Source organism: Bos javanicus, chromosome 1, assembly GCF_032452875.1.
Source record: "Bos javanicus breed banteng chromosome 1, ARS-OSU_banteng_1.0, whole genome shotgun sequence".
In the NCBI taxonomy this organism is placed as follows: domain Eukaryota; kingdom Metazoa; phylum Chordata; class Mammalia; order Artiodactyla; family Bovidae; genus Bos; species Bos javanicus.
The window spans coordinates 68,614,930-68,625,650 of record NC_083868.1 but is presented as its reverse complement, the minus strand read 5'-3'; the positions used below and the strand labels follow the sequence as shown (position 1 = coordinate 68,625,650).

Sequence of the window (10,721 nt, the reverse complement as noted above, 5' to 3'; positions counted from 1 at the left end):
CCAGGGCTTCTCCTCACCACAGGCCAAAGACAGCACTGAAAACTCCTCCACTTCCGCTAACATAAAAAAGCCTGTAAAGTGCTACACATTCCCCACGGTTTCTCAAAGCCCCCAGCCTCATCCTTAAACCGCTAGGCCGTCTGTTCCTAAGCAGATCTAGGTCCCCCAGCCTGGCCCCGGCGAAACCTGAGGAACCCAGACTCCTCAGGGGCAGCGGCAGAGGGGGCGGGGCGGGGGCCACGCGAGAGCGGGCGGGGGCAGGGGAGGCTCTGTGAGGTGGTGCCAGCACCCCGCCCCGCGGTTGCCAGGCAGCGCAGCGGGCGTCGGCGTAGCCAGGCGAAGGCGAAGCGCTAACAAAGCCAGGCCCCACCGCTCCTCTCCTGTGCTCCTGGCTGAGGCAGGTGCCGCCCTACCCCGCTCACATTCGGCTGCTTTCCGCCCGCCGGCACGCCGAAGGTGCGAGGCGGGGGATCTCTCTCCACACCTCCCGCCTGAAGCCAGGCGCCAGGTGTCGCCCGGTGCCGGATAGCCCACTTGGGAGCAAGCCTCAGGTAGCCACCCCCAGGGGAAGTGGAGGGAGGGGAGCACCCTGAACACCCCAACGGTGGCTCAGGTCTGAGGGAAGAGTCCTGCCCGATGGGCCCACCTGGATTCTGAACCCTTCCTGTTCACAGAGCCAAAAGAGGGGACTGCGATCTTTAGGAGAAGGTTAACCATGGGTGATTATTGCTCTCTACCCAAACTATATGTATATTTTGTACCCAGAACTACCATTTTATGATTTCTTACACGGGGGCAGTGATTTGGAAACACAAAATCTGGAATCAGATCCTCCCATTGACTATCCAAACCCCGGCTTTTTCTTCTCTAACATGGATATAACAATACCTATGGAGGGAGTAAAACTGTGTCCAAAACAGGTCTGTATAGTCAAAGCTATGGTTGTTCCAGTAGTTATGTACAGATGTGAGAGTTGGACCATAAAGAAGGCTGGAGGCCAAAGAATTGATGCCTTCGAATTGTGGTGCTGGAGAAGACTCTTGGGAGTCCCTTGGACTGCAAGGTGATCAAACCAGTCCATCCTAAAGGAAGTCAACCCTGAATATTCATTGGAAGGGTTGCTGAAGCTGAAGCTCCAATTCTTTGGCCACCTGATGCAAAGAGTTTACTGGAAAAGACCCTGATGCTGGAAAGATTAAGGGCAGAAGAAGAAGAGGGCAACAGAGGATGAGATGGTTGGATGGCATCGCCAACTCAATGGACATGGATTTGAACAAACCCTGGGAGATAATGGAGGAGAGGCAAGCCTGGAGTGCTGTGGTCTATGGGGTCGCAAAGAGTCAGATATGACTTAGCAACTGAACAACAAAAATGAAGGAGTTGCCATGAGGACCAAAGGACATGACTAATACTTTATATAAACTGCTATCATTCATTCATGCTATCATTCATTCATTTTCCTCATATATATTGAGTAATGTCTGTATTCCAGGCACCAGGTTTGGCAGCAGGGATTCTATTGTGAACAGAAAGTGACTGCCCTCGAGTTTACAGTCTATTGGGAATAGCAGTTGTTCATAAAAAAAATATCACACAAATAATGTAAAATTAGTCAAGTGTTGCCAAGGAGAAGTGAGTAAGGGGTGCTCTGAGAAGGTATAAGGTAACAGAGAGAGGTCAGGAAAAACTGAACTCAGACCTGAAGAACCTATGAAATGATGAGAAGTGTGTCCAGGCAAGGGTAACCATGTGTCCAAAACCCATCATCTATTCCAAACCCAAACAAATACATACAGTTCCTGGTCCTTGGTTCTAAGAGTTGTTCATAGACCCTCCTCCTGAGATTCTGGTGTCTGAAGCCTTTCATTCAGGTAATTGTGGGCTTTTGTTTAAATTTTTGAGGCCCTGTTTAGCCCATGCCAATAAAACCGAGTGGGAAATTGCAAAAACAAATGTATATTTCATATTCAGTAAGACCTATGTTCTTTAGCATGTATGTGTTGGCCTGCCATTTCACATTGGGATGTATAAGAGGAAATCTGTTGAATTTTAAGATTTGAGGAGGCAGGGCTGGGATGGATGGATAATTTAGGAAGGCCTTGCATAATGAGAGCTTTAAGAATGGAAAAGAACTTCACAAAGCACTGGAATAATGGAATGTTAAGATAGAATGGATCTTTCCCCATTATTTTTTATCAGATATGAATAAATAATCCACAGTGCCCAAAAGAAAACACTGGTCTTCAGACTCCTTTCCACCCTAAGGAGCTATGATCCTAAGTCTCTGTGACTCAAAAGTGCATGGAAGTCCTGAGAGTCCGATGGGGACGTGGGAGAGGACTTTGACCTGTCCTTCCTTCAATGTTCACTATTTCTACTGTGGTGTCACCATCTACCCAGTCATCAATGCTTGAAGGGAGTCACCCTAAACTTTTCTCTCTTCTCATCCATCTCTCCCAGTGGTTACCAAGTCCTGTATCTCCTGTCTCTCATGTCCCTCCCAGTTGCAATTGTTTTTCAAGGCAAGGATGCTCTCCAGAGTTTTTCCCAAAGTGCTGCCATGGTCTCCTAACCAGGCTCCTTGTGTAAGACTTCACTCCACTCTCTTCAGTGCATCTCAGCAGCTTTCAGTCAATGTGTGTTTCAGAGTCCAGCAAAGAGAAAGAAATCATACAACAATTTAACAAAGTTCAATGTAACAAATTTTTAACTATAATCGATTGGGGTAATGGAGATTGGTTAGCAGGACATAAAGATCCAAAGAGTACAGGAATCACAGATTTAAGAAGCGGTCACTACCTTTGAGATGGATCACCTAAGAAAGAGATGACCTCCTAAGAGTGTGTTACAGAGGGTGTGGACACAGCTCATTAGATGGCAGAGAAGTGGAGGTGCCAGGCAGCCAGAAATCCACTGTCTGGGATGCCAAAGAAGCCACGAAAAGGTGACAGTACACTGGCTGTTCAGTTCAGTTCAGTTCAGTCGCTCAGTCGTGTCGGACTCTTTGCGACCCCTGCTGCTGCTGCTAATTTGCTTCAGTCATAGCCGACTCTGTGCGACCCCATAGACGGCAGCCCAACAGGCTCCCCCATCCCTGGGATTCTCCAGGCAAGAACACTGGAATGGGTTGCCATTTCCTTCTCCAATGCATGAAAGTGAAAAGTGAAAGTGAAGTCGCTCAGTCGTGTCTGACTCTTAGCGACCCCATGGATTGTAGCCCACCAGGCTCCTCCGTCCATGGGATTTTCCAGGCAAGAGTACTGGAGTGGGGTGCCATTGCCTTCTCCGACTCTGCTGCAAACCTCCCAAGAGAGGTGCCAGGAGAAGCAGCCAGCCACTGGGCGCTGCTGACTGCTGTGCACTACAGCCATTGGGCATTTAAGAGATTGTATGCTGCAGATGCTGGAGAAGCTGTGCACTGCGGATCCTTGCACTGGGGAAACTGCCCATTCCTGGAGCCTAGTGGGAAGAACTTGTGGAACCCAGGAGAGAAGTCCCTTCCTCCTCGAGTATCCCTCCAGCGCCCTCTACTGATAAAGCTTAACATTATGCCAGGCAGCGAAGGAGACCGATCTAAAAGACAAGTTTTTGATGAGGAGGCAGTGCGGGTGAATTTGGAGCAGAGAGGCAATCAACTGATAACTGGAGCATAATGCGAACACCAAAATCTGTTTGAGTGACTCCAGCGCTTAAATCTTCTAGTAGCTCCCTACTGCCCTCAAGATAAAGTTCAAAAGCCTTGCCATGGCAAATCAGGCCTCTTATATTCTGGTGTTGGGCTGTATTTTCAGCCTTAGGCCCAACCATGCCCCCTTTTGCCACTTGGCTAGTCCTCCATAATTACATTTCCCTGAACTCTCTCTGTTTTTTGACACCTCTATACTTTTGTCTAGTCCTAGCCACAGAGAATTCTCTCCTTGCTCTTATCAGGAACCTATTCTGTACCTGGCACTGTTCTGGGACTGGGAATGACAGCAGTAAACAAACCAGGCTTATCCAAGTCTCTGTTCAAATATCATCACTATTTTGGAAGTATTTTCTGACCACCTTATCTAGCCTTCAGATTAGTAAGATGCTTCATCAAGGAGATTTTGTTCTTTTATATCTGCATCTTGACACTTATTGTACCCTATTTTAATCACTGATTTTCCTATTAGTCTCTTCCTTTGGCCTATGAGTGCTCTGAGGGCAGGGTGTGTGACTCATTTATTTCTGTATGCCAGTATTTATTTAGTGCTACTCCTGACCCATAAGCTGTTATTGGATTAATTGTTTGCCCAGGATCACATAATTAGTCAAAGATAGGCCCAGGACCAGAGTCCTGGTCTCCTGTTTCATGGTCAGAAGGCCTCTTCATTAGAGTTTGATCTGCCCTGTGGGGTCTCTGAAGGACAGCAGCCCTGTATTTTGTGTTGGAAAAGCCGAATACAGTGTTAAATATCATCAGGAATGGTAGTGGAAAGAGAGAAATGTAGCCCTGACCTTTTGTTGAAAACTATGGTGCATTCACCCCTCATAACCTTTGCTTACTTTGAGTCCCTGGATCATAGGGATGCTATGATGAAAATCAGAAGAGGGAGAACAGGTAAAAGGATGGAAATGATGTGGATGTGGGAAACAGTCTTCACTCAAGGAAATGGAGACTCTCGTACACTTATGAAAGGCCCCAGGTTTGTCTGACAGGTCCCCAAATCAGGGTGGAGGGTGTGTGTTCCTAGAGGAGGAAGGGACTTCTCTTGTGAGTTTCATAAGCTCCATAGCTGTGATTAGGGATCACAGTTAACACACAAGTCTATAAATGGTATCCCTGGACTTGTGGACCATGATATGAACATGGAAAGATTCTTTGACATATGAACATGGCCAAGTTAAGACGCATTGAAAGAGGTAACTATTCACTTGTTAGATAATTGTGGCTCAGCTGGTAAAAGAATCCGCCTGCAATGCGGGAGACCTGGGTTCAATCCCTGGTTTGGGAAAATCCCCTGGAGAAGGGAAAGGCTACCCACTTCAGTATCCTGGCATGGAGACTGTATAGTCCACGGGGTTGAAAAGAGTTGGACACGACTGAGCAACTTTCACTTCGCTTCATGTGGAGCTTTTAACTTTCAAAATGTACTAGCATGATATATAAGCAATTTTGAGAAATCTGCTAATAACAGAGCCAAGAACCACTATTCAAAAAAAAGGGACAAGGTCAAATAGGACTGTCCTTAGCAATATTGCTGCTGGCATCCAAATGCTGGGTTGACTTGATCCAGGGGTTGGCCCAGGGTAGAAAAAGATCCAGACTTCTGTGAAATAAAGTTGGAGAGGCAAGCTAATAAGAATAAGACAAATCATGGAGGGCTTGAAAGTCAGACAGGGCATCATTTTGATGAGAAAAGAAATGAAGATCCAATAAAAGCTTTAGAGAGTGATGTGATGACATGAGTGGTTAAGGCATTTTATCTGAAAAAACTAAATCTTAATTTCCTGGCATTGGAAAATGATTATAATATTAGAACCTACCTACTCATAGATTGCTGTAAGGATTAAATGAGATAAGGAAACTTCATTGACTTTAAAGAAAGTGAAAATGTTGATCACTCCATTGTGTCTGACTCTTTTCGACCCCATGGACTGTAGCTCACCAGGTTCCTCTGTCCATGGAGTTCTCCAGGCAAGAATATTGGATTGAGTAGCCATTCCCTTCTCCAGGGGATCTTCCCTACCCAGGGATCAAACTCAGGTATCCTGGATTGCAGGTGGATTCTTTACCATCTGAGCCATCATCTGAAAGCCAAAGGGCTTTCAAAGGGAAGCCCATTGAAAACATTGACTTTCAAGCCCCTCTTAATGCTGGGAACCCTTCCATTATTTGCAACTGTGCAGAATATGGCTAATGAGACAATAATCATATTTTCAGGACAAAACATTAGGACATACTCTGACAAGTAAAAGTTTTGTTCTACTGAAAATGTACTTTTCATGATGCAAATGGGAATATCCATGATATTTCAGTGATTTATGGAAAGAGTCAAACATAATTTTTGAAACTAGGATTGTCCTAGAGAAAATCCATGATGTTTAGATGGCCTTATTCTGAGAGAGGCAGTGTGGTGTAGTGTGGGAAAAGCAATGAAGGAGACCTGAATTTTTGATTCAGCTCCAACAGAAACTGTGAGCTTGTGCCAACCACTTCACCTCTTTGTGCATCAATTAGTGCTAAGGCGTGTCCAACTCTTTGCAACCCCAGGCAAGAATGATGGAATGGGTTGCCATTTCCTCTTCCAGGGAATCTTCCTGACCCAGGGATCAAACCTACATTTCTTATGTCTCCTGCATTGGCAGGCAGGCAAATTCATTACCACTGTGCCACATGGGAAGCCCCATATTGGACTATATTATAAGTCAGATTAAGTCCCTTCCTATTTTTGGAAAAGATGTTCCTTTTTATTTTCTAGACAGATTTTTTTTTTAAGTTCACCAGGACTAAAGTGGGGAATGAAAGAGAAGGATAAATAAAAACTGGCCATGATGTATCCGACTAATACAATTGAGGGAGTAAAAGAAGTTCATTTTGGATGCTTTCATGGGAAAGAAGAACTCTACAGTAGGAAGCTGGTGGATATGACTGTAGCATGGTTGAGAGTTTACAACTGGGGATTTGGCAGTCATCAGCACAGAAAAAGTATCCACTTCCAGTTAGAATATAGTAGATTGCAGCAGCTCAAGCCACCCACTGCAACAAATATAAAAATCTAGAAAAATTATTTTTAAAAATATTGTAAATACATCAGAGAGCTTTAGAAGCAATGGGTACTAGATTAATTCATATTCCAGAAGGAATTTGAATTTGCCAAACCCTTCCAAAGTGTACTCATAGTAAGTCATTTTCTTCCCAGTTGACCTTTGCCAACTTTGGATGTAGACTCAGGACTGCCGGCAAGCCTTGGTAGTCAAACAGCTCTGGCATGACAGATTAGAAATTTAAGTCACCCCAAACCCTTTCGTTTTTACATAAGGTCTGACATAAAATAAAAAAAATACAAAGAAGCATGAAAATGTGTCTAGTAATCAAGAAGAAAAATAGACATCAAAGAGGATATCCACAGGGAAATTCAGCCACTGGAGTTATCAGAACTTGTTGACTGTAAAATAACTCTAAATAATACGTTCAGGAAAATAAAGGAAAAGATGTATAAATGGCTGAAAGTGGAGAATTCCAACACAGAAATTGTGTGTATAAAAATAACAGATATTCTAGAAATCAAAATGCAATATTTGAAATAAAGAATTTATTAAGTGGATTTATCAGCATCCTGGATAGCAGAAGACATGCTTCCTGATGGAAGAAAAGGTGCCAGGTAAGTGGAAAGAAGAAACTTTTCTAAAGAATGGAGAGGGTCAAACGCTGGTTCCTCAGGTCTTGGACAAGGCAAGAACTAAGAGCTCAAGCAGCAGAGGAAAGACTATGAGGTCAAAGATATAGGCTGAGTTGGCAGCGAACGGCAGTGTGACTTCTTTCTGACATCCTTGATCTCAAGTAGGAAATTGCTTCATCTACTGGGAGTGAGGAAAACAGTTGAGTGGGACTCAGGCTTGAGGGGAGAGTCATTACCTGGAGATTAAATAAGAACTAGAAGTGTGTTCTTGGGGGCGTGGCAAAGATCAACACAGAAGCAGGCGTGAAGGATCTAGAGAGTAGAGGTGGTGCAAGAATGGAGTGTGCTGCCCTGAATGATCTTGCAACTGAACGATTAGTTTTGTGATGTTATTGTTTTATTAAAATAAAAACGGAGTGAGGCTTAAAGATCAGCCTAGGTCCAAATGTGATTGCCTGTGAGATTAAGTCTAACTTGATATGAGCCTACTTTTCTGGTTCTTTCAAACTCACTCAGTTTACTTAAATCTTAGAATCACATGACCATCTTTAAATATATGTTCATGCTTTGGTGTTTTATGAAAGGGTTAGTCATTCGGTCATGTCCAACTGTTTGTAACCCCATGGACTGTAGCCCTCCAGGCTCCTCTGTCCATGGAATTTTCCAGGCAAGAATACTGCAGTGGGTTGCCATTCCCTCCTCCAGGGGATCTTCCCATCCCAGGGATTGAAGCCAGGTCTCCTACATCATAGGCAAATTCTTTACAGAAATCTTAAAGATCCCCTCCCTCTTCTAGCTTCAGAAAACAACTTCAATTCTCCTAAGGGCATCCCAGCTCCTGTTCATAAACTAATGCAGAGTTACCCTGCCTTATCCTGCCTCCTCAGGAAAGGAGTTGCTGCCAATGATAGATGCTGCTCTTTCTTTCCCTTGGCTCTTACTTTCTTTCAGTTCAGTTCAGTCACTCAGTCCTATCTGACTCTTTGCAACCCCATGAACCGCAGCATGCCAGACCTCCCTGTCCATCACCAACTCCTGGAGTCCACCCAAACCCATGTGCACCAAGTCGGTGATGCCATCCAACCATCTCATCCTCTGTCATCCCCTTCTCCTCCTGCCCTCAATCTTTCCCAGCATCAGGGTCTTTTCAAATGAGTCAGCTCTTCGCATCAGGTGGCCAAAGTATTGGAGTTTCAGCTTCAACATTAGTCCTACCAATGAACACCCAGGACTGATCTCCTTTAGGATGGACTGGTTGGATCTCCTTGCAGTCCAAGGGACTCTCAAGAGTCTTCTCCAACACCACAGTTCAAAAGCATCAATTCTGTGCTCAGCTTTCTTCACAGTCCGACTCTCACATCCATACATGACCACTGGAAAAACCATAGCCTTGACTAGATGGACCTTTGTTGGCAAAGTAATGTCTCTGGTTTTTAATATGCTGTCTAGGTTGGTCATAACTTTCCTTCCAAGGAGTAAGCATCTTTTAATTTCATGGCTGCAGTCACCATCTGCAGTGATTTTGGAGCCCAGAAAAATAAAGTCTGACACTGTTTCCACTGTTCTCCCATCTATTCCCCATGAAGTGATGGGACCAGATGCCATGATCTTCGTTTTCTGAATGTTGAGCTTTAAGCCAACTTTTTCACTCTCCTCTTTCACCTTCATCAAGAGGCTTTTTGGTTCCTCTTCACTTTCTGCCATAAGGATGGTGTCATCTGCATATCTGAGGTTATTGATATTTCTCCTGGCAATCTTGATTCCAGCTTGTGCTTCCTCCAGCCCAGCATTTCTCATGCTGTACTCTGCATATAAGTTAAATAAGTAAGGTGACAATATACAGCCTTGACGTACTCCTTTTCCTATTTGGAATCCGTTCCATGTCCAATTCTAACTGTTGCTTCCTGACCTGCATACAGGTTTCTCAAGAGGCAGGTCAGGTGGTCTGGTATTCCCATCTCTTTCAGAATTTTCCACAGTTTCTTGTGATCCACACAGTCAAAGGCTTTGGCATAGTCAATAAAGCAGAAATAGATGTTTTTCTGGAACTCTCTTGCTTTTTCAATGATCCAGCAGATGTTGGCAATTTGATCTCTGGTTCCTCTGCCTTTTCTAAAACCAGCTTGAACATCTGGAAGTTCATGGTTCATGTATTGCTGAAGCCTGACTTGGAGAATTTTGAGCATTAGTACTAGATGTTTTCGGCCTTTGTGACACTCTGAGGACACTATTTCTCTGCGATTAAAAGAAGTTTATCTGTTTTGCTAATTTATCTCAAACTTTTTTGATGGCTTCTAATCAATACTTCAGCTGAGTAATTTAACTTGGAAGTGAATTGTTCCGTTAACAACCAGTATTTTTATAGTTCCCTTTCTAATTACATTCTTTTAAAATTGTATAAGTTATATATATAAATTATGTATATGTATACATTGACTTACCTGGTGGCTCAGATGGTAAACTGAGCAACTAACACTTTCACTTTCTCTCTCTCTAAATATATGGGGCTTCCCTAGTGGCACAATTGGTAAAGAATCTGCCTGCAATCCAGGAGACCCGGGTTTGATCCCTGGGTCAGGAAAATCTGCTGGAGGAGGAAATGGCAACCCATTCCAGTGTTTTTGCATGGAGAATGCCATGGACAGAGGAGGCTGGTGGGCTACAGTATCTGGGGTTGCAGAATTAGACATGATTGAGTGACACACACACACACACATATACGTAATATAAATCTCAGCTTTTACCAGAAATTGATTTTAATAATCATCAGCATCTCTTCCATAACACATAATCTTAAAACAATGAAACAAACGGTTTTTAAACAAAAGTTTTTTAACCAAAGTACTTGAAACCAGATTTTACATCAGAGCTTCCCAACCTTTTTCAATATCATGGCATACAGAAATCTTCGTAAAGCACACTGGGGTACACTGTAGGGTTTTGGCAGGTCTATATGGAGCTTAAGAAAAATCCAATATAGTTTTATCATATAATTTCAAGAATAAGTTACACAGTGAGAGTGAAGATATTGAATGTTTACTCTCAATAAAACTTTAAATAAAATAGATTTTAAAACTTTTTAAAGAGAAATAAAGCTCATTTTCTAATCATGATTTTGCTTTATACCAAATTTTGTGTTGAAATAACTACATGCAGAAAATTTTTAATTTTCTTTTCAAATTCTTTTTTCTTTTTTTTTTAAATTAATTGATTTAATTGGAGGCTAATTACTTTACAATATTGTGGTGGTTTTTGCCATACATTGACATGAATCAGCCACAGGTGTACATGTGTCCTCCATTCCAAACCCCACTCCCACCCCCCACCCATCCCAGCCCTCTGGTTTGTCCCAGT

General features: G+C 43.4%; 1 protein-coding gene across 1 annotated transcript in view; it reads left to right on the top strand.

Annotated features, from left to right (window-relative positions):
• The first annotated feature begins 300 nt into the window (after positions 1-300).
• Positions 301-10,721, top strand: part of ROPN1 (rhophilin associated tail protein 1) — a 31,091-nt gene continuing 20,670 nt past the window's right edge. Inside the window, exon 1 of the mRNA XM_061408786.1 lies at positions 301-551. The gene's annotated coding sequence lies outside the window, so the exon portion shown is untranslated. The remainder of the gene's footprint in view (positions 552-10,721) is intronic.